The 6,164-nt window shown below is 44.1% G+C and overlaps 1 pseudogene; it reads left to right on the forward strand.

Moving 5' to 3' along the window:
• Positions 1 to 4,323: 4,323 nt before the first annotated feature.
• LOC112475420 lies at positions 4,324 to 4,439 on the forward strand (annotated as a pseudogene).
• Positions 4,440 to 6,164: the final 1,725 nt, after the last annotated feature.

A 6,164-nucleotide genomic window follows, 5' to 3' on the forward strand; every position in this document is an offset into this window, starting at 1 on the left:
AAATCCTGATGCCCATCCCTCATTATCCTTAAGCTAAATTTTTAGAAACTTCACACTCTCTATAAATCCCCAGGGGGTTACAGGGAAATAGTGTCCCCATATCTGTGTTGAGGAAGTAGGGACTGGGTATCTTGTCCCAAAACCAGGTGGTAAGGCGCCCTTCTGCTTCCCTGCACTTCTTTGTCCATAGGGCTTTGATTGATTGATTGATTGATTGATTGATTGACTGACTGACTTAAACAAGGACCTATTTTACCTATAATGATATATTAAGGGCAACTGCTTCCTGTTGCCTCTGATTTGGCTTAAGCCCCAAGAACCAAGAACAATACTATCAATATCCAACCACCTAACCAGGGTACAACAAAATGTCCAAATCTTGGGCATACGGCTGGATGAATGCATGTCAGCTTGGGCTGCCGTAACAAAATACCACAAACTGGGGCTGAAATAAGAGACGTTGATTTTCTCACAGTTCCGGAGGCCAGAATTCCTAGATCGGGGTGCCTGCATGGCGGGGCTCTGGGAGGGCTCTCTTTCTGGCCTTCTCAATGTGTCCTCACATGACAGACAGAGGGAGAAAGAAGCTCTGGTCTTTTTCTCTTCGTGTGGATCCCACCCCCACGACCTCACTTAAGCCTAATTATCTCCCAAAGGTCCCATAGCTAAATACCATCACATTAAGGGTTAGGTTGTCAACATATGAATTTGAGATTGAGGATAGAATTACACCCACTTGACCGTCAACCAGACTAAGATATAGAATATTTTCACTGTGCCATGAGGTCTCTTAAGACCCCCGTTCAGTCGATATCCAACCCTCTCAGACATAACCATGTGACTTCTCTCACCATTAGATTAGTTTGGCTGGTTCTTGAACTTCTTACAAATGGGACCACAAAGCGAACTCTATGGTGTCTGACTTACGTGGCTCAACATAATATTTTTGAGATTCATTAACGTATGTGTATCAGATCGTTCTTTTTGTTGCTCAGAAATATTACCGCGATTTGCTTATCCATCCTTCTGTTGATAAATATTTGGGTTGTCTCCAGTTTTCAACTACTATAAATGAAATTGCTGTGAATGTACTTAGACAAGTCTTTTTGTGGGTGTATGCTCTCATTTCTCTGGGGAGTATACACAGGAGTGGAAGCTCTGAGTCTTAAGATAGGTGTATATTTAACTTTATTAGAGAGAGCCAAAAAATTTCTCAAAGTGGTTATACTATTGCACACTCCTATCAGCAAAGTATCAAAGTCTCAGTTGCTCGAGCGCCTGGCTAATGCTTGGAACAGTCAGTCTTTGTAGCTGTATCCATTCTAAGATATTGTGGTTTCTCACTGTGTTTTTGATTTGCATTTCCCTGATGACTAATGAGGCTGAACACCATTTCATATGTTTATTGACCATTAGCGTATCTTCTTTTGTGGAGTTCCTATTCATGTCATTTCTCTCTATCTATCTATCATCATCTATCTATCTATCTTTCTTTCATATATATCTTGAATACAAGTCCTTGGTTAGATATATACATTGCAAATAGCTCCTACCCATTTGTGGGTTATCTTTCAATTTTTCTATCTTTTAATGAGAAGAAGTTTTTTTATTTTGATGATGACTAATTTATCATTTTAAAAATTATTGTCCTCTTCTGTCCTATCCAACAAATATATAACTACTTCAAGGTCATAAATATATTCTCCTATGTTTTTCTTATGGAAGGTGTAGCTTTCCCACTTAGGTCTATGGTCCATATGCATAAGAGTTGTTCTAATGTCAATTATCGCAAAGACCTTATGTTCACCCAATGAATTACATCGGTGCTTTTTTTTTTTCCTTCAAAATTTCACGGACTGCAGATACATGGGTTTTTTTCCAGACTTTTATTCTGTTTCATTGATCTAATTGTCTTCCTTCATGCTTATATCACACTGTCTTAAATAACTGTAGCTTTATCCTAAGTCTTAAAATCTGCTAGTGTAAGTCCTCCTACTTTGTTCTTTTTTAAGACTGTCATGGCTATTTTAAGTCCTTTGCATTTCCGTATAAATTTTAGAATCGGTTTGTCAATGTCTACTCCAAAAGGAGTCTGTCAGGATTTGGGTTAAGATGGCATTGTCATAATACAAAATTCGGAGATCATGGACACCTGAATATCGGCACTTTAAATTGTTTGATCTATGAACATGTCTTAACTTTCTATTTATTTAGTTATTCCTTAAATTAATCCAGCAATAATTTGTAGTTTTTAGTACAGAGGATTTATACATATTTCCATTACATTTCTTCCTAGGTATTTAATGCTTTGGATTCTATTTTAAATGCCAATGTTTCGTAATTTCATTTTTCAATTGTTTGCTGGAAGTATGTTTAAGAACAACGAATGTTTGCATGATCAGTTAATAGCCTGTGACCTTGATAAATTCACTTATCAGACAGTTTTAGTCCTTTCTTTCCAATCTTCTTGCCTTCTATTTGTTTTTTCTTGCCTTGTTGCAGTGGTGAGGACGTCCATTATGACGCTGAATAGAAGCAGGGAGAGTAAATACCTTGTCTCATTCCCCGGTCACTGTTGCTTTGATTGCCAAGATCAGAAAGTGACTCGAATGTGTTCGAGTCAGGGGTGGGGTATTGTAAGGATGCTGGAATCCCACAGATTCCAAGTAGAAAAGATGAATCCCCGCTTCATAGGAATGGAAAAGCCGTCAGGAATCAGAGCCACTTTCTCCTTTTCTCGGGGGCCATGGCACCTGCTCCCCTCTGTATCTGTTCTGCTGCTCTCCCCCCGCCAGCCTCTCCTGCCTGTCGGCTTGCACATGACCCAAAAGGGCAGCCACAGCCAGTACGCCTTTCAGCTTGGCTCTCCACCACCGATGGGGTCTTCCTTCTGTATCCATTAGACAGAGAAAGAAAAAAAATCTAAGGAAAAGAATCTGGTTGGCCATCCTTGGATCCAGTGTTTATCTCTGGGCCAATCAGCTAAAAGAACGGGAGGCAGGATTCATGGGGCCATTCCTTCCTCATCAGTGAGAGCTGCGTTTGAGGAATCTCTGTATGAGAAGTATGGGAAGAAGAGCCAGGCACCGAAAACACGTCTCATGGAGTTAGAGTCTGGGCTTCGCACACCAGAGAATGCCGGAGGGGACCTGGGTAAGATGAGAAGCGGCAGAATAAAGTAAGAGGAGTCAGGGCTGGAGGCAGTAGGTTAGATCAGGAATCCCCAATGCTAGGGCCACAGACCAGTACCGGGGCTGCACAGCAGGAGGTGAGCGGCAGATGAGTAGCAAAGCCTCATCTGTACTTGCAGCCGCTGGCATCGCCGCCTCAGCTCTGCCTCAGATCATCAGGCATTAGATTCTCATAGGAGCACCGGTCCCTGGTGCCAAAAAGGTTGGGGACCGCTGTAGTAGAGGGCTGAGGTCTTCTGAGACTAGGAACGGGCCCAGGAACTAGTCCTCCCTTTGCAAGAAGTTTGGGTGGTGCCAATACGGCGTGTATGACGTTCTTCTTGGCGGTCAGTGCCTGTCCCCAGAGGTTCCATAACTGTCTGTAGCTCACCCAAGGGTGCTCTGCAGGGAGGTCACGGTACTGCTGGGCAGTATGGCAGGAGGGTAGTGCAATTACTGCGCACAGATGTGCCGTAAAGAAGGGTACAGGAAGGAAACGTAACATTTGTTGAGTGCCCTTATGTGCATTATCTCTTTAAATTCTCATATCGTATTCCCATTTCACAGATGAGAAAACTAAACCTCAACAAAAGTTAGTGACTAGCCTGACATTCATTGTACGGCTGGTGAGGCCACAGACCAGGAGCCCAGAGGCTTCAGCTCCAGACCCCGTGATCTACTCCCCAGGCTGCCCCAGACAGAGGTGTCGCCAGGGTAAACCAGGCGGTGAGGAAGGAAGGAGCTCCCTTATCCTGCCCACAGGGGGTAAAGCCCAGAGGCACAGAGGGCCCCACCCCTAGACCACTGCCACATTGGTCCCTCAAGGGCCCTCTCAAGTCAAGGTGTTCCAAACTGGGTCTCTGCTATCGATGCAATGTCACAAATCAGGGGTCTAGTCCCAGAAATCACCTCGTACCATAAAAGTACCAGATTGGCACATACACACGCACACACACACACACACACACACACACACACACACACACAGAACAGAGCACAAACATGTGCTTTTGTAAACTGATGTTTCTATATAAAATTAAATTACATTAAAAATTTTTACGTGGGGGACGTGGTTCCATAGTGTAGCGGTTAGCATATCTTCTATACACGCAAAAGGTCCTGGGTTCACACCCCAGTGGAGCCACAGTCCATGGTCTACAGCCATGCCACCCTGAACAAGCCTGATGTCTGACCTCAGAAGCTAAGCAGGGTTGGGCCTGGTTAATATTTGGATGGGAGACCACCTAGGAAGACTAGGTGCTGTAGGCATAAAAAAATAAATAGATAAAAAATAAAAAAATTTTTACATGTGGCAAGTTTTCTGCATGAACCAAGCAGGTTGATGCTTCTTAAAATATTTTTCACTGACCTTCCGACAAAAAAACACTTTTGTCTTCTCCTGCGATGCAAGAGTTCTTCATTGTTCCAAGCATGGTCAACCTGCATTCGATGTGAGTCACTCCAGGCTGACTCAGTGGGGCAGCCAGGGACAACCTCACAAAGTGTGACCAGCCATGCTCCAGCTGGCCCCATCGGACCTTCCTGATTACTAAATATTGTGGATCCATCTCCAACATGGCCATTGCCGTGAAATCCGTCATAGCCACACAAGACTCATGCATACACAGTGTCTTTGCACACTGATTCGGGACAAGGCCCAGTTTCCACGTAGGAAACTGTATGCATTTTCGCGGGAAATGTACCGCAACCCTGCGGGCAGCTCGTCAGACGTTCGTACACGCGAGTTTGGGTTGTCACTGGGAGTGTCTTCCAGTCTTTACAATCTGGAAATGCAAGGAGCAAACATTGAGTCACTGTGGGCTGGGGGCTGCCTCCGTGACTCAAAGAAGCTGTTAGTGGGTTTCGCCATTACTCAGTCATGTAGAGCAAAATAGGAGCTGAAGCAACGCAGCCTGGCTCTACGGCTTCTGGATCTGCTGCTTTATAAGAAACTACGGGACAGAGAGGGACAGGTGAAACAACACAGCGCAGATACAGTCAGCAAAATACGAACAGGACGAATTACCCAATTTCTCAACAAGGCGCAAGGAGAAAATAGGAAAGAAAGAGGTCAATTCAGAGAGGAAAGCGGTATCGCCAGCTGCCACATGTAGGCTTATCCGAATTGTGTTTGAAACAAACACAGTGGGAGGGAAAGTTTAGAAGACTGGCAGGGAAATTTGAGCGTGGATCAGATATTTGATGATGTTAAAAAAAATTATTGATTATTTTTAGGGATGTAATAAGTATTGTGGTTAGATTTTTAAGTCCATATCTTTCGGAGATACATTCTGAAATAGTTTGGATGAAATGATATGGTGTCTGGGACTTACTTCAAAATAATCCAGGCCCAGGAAGGAGTGGGTGGGAGCAGAGATGAAGGAAGATAAGCCAGAGTCTTTAACTGTTGAAGCTGGTGATAAGTGTTTGGGGCGTTCACTATACTTTTCTGTCTACTTTAACATATGTTTGAAATTTTCCACAATAAAAGTTTAGTTTTTATCATGTTCATTTTTTTTGGAGGCCTTTTTTTAAAAAAAGGCAAGAGTTGAAGAGACCCTCAGGCCCCTTCTCCCACCCTCCACCCTCTCCCCCCACCCAGGTCCCCTTTGCCAAGAGGTTGGGGAGAATCATCAGTTCTCATCATGGTGTCCTAGCGGGCACAGGATGTAGGCTCCTTGAAGGCAGGACCATGGCAAGTTTTGTTGCCTCATGAGCACTTGGTACATGGCCGACATGCTGGAAGCACTCAGTATTTGCAAACAATTGATAAATGATTGATGAATGAATGAAGGAATGGGTAGATGGATGGATGGATAGGTTGGTGGGTGGATGGATGGATGGTTGGATGGACGGACGAATGAATGCAGATTCCCTAGACAGAGGTTGCAACCTGGGAACTCAAAGACCTCTTGAAGGCACACCCATGCAGACTGGCCCAATACTGGCCCGAGACTGGGCAGAACAAGGCTCTCACAAAGCCAGGTCGCAATG

This window comes from Pteropus alecto, unplaced genomic scaffold (assembly GCF_000325575.1).
Source record: "Pteropus alecto unplaced genomic scaffold, ASM32557v1 scaffold110, whole genome shotgun sequence".
NCBI classification, from domain to species: Eukaryota; Metazoa; Chordata; class Mammalia; order Chiroptera; family Pteropodidae; genus Pteropus; species Pteropus alecto.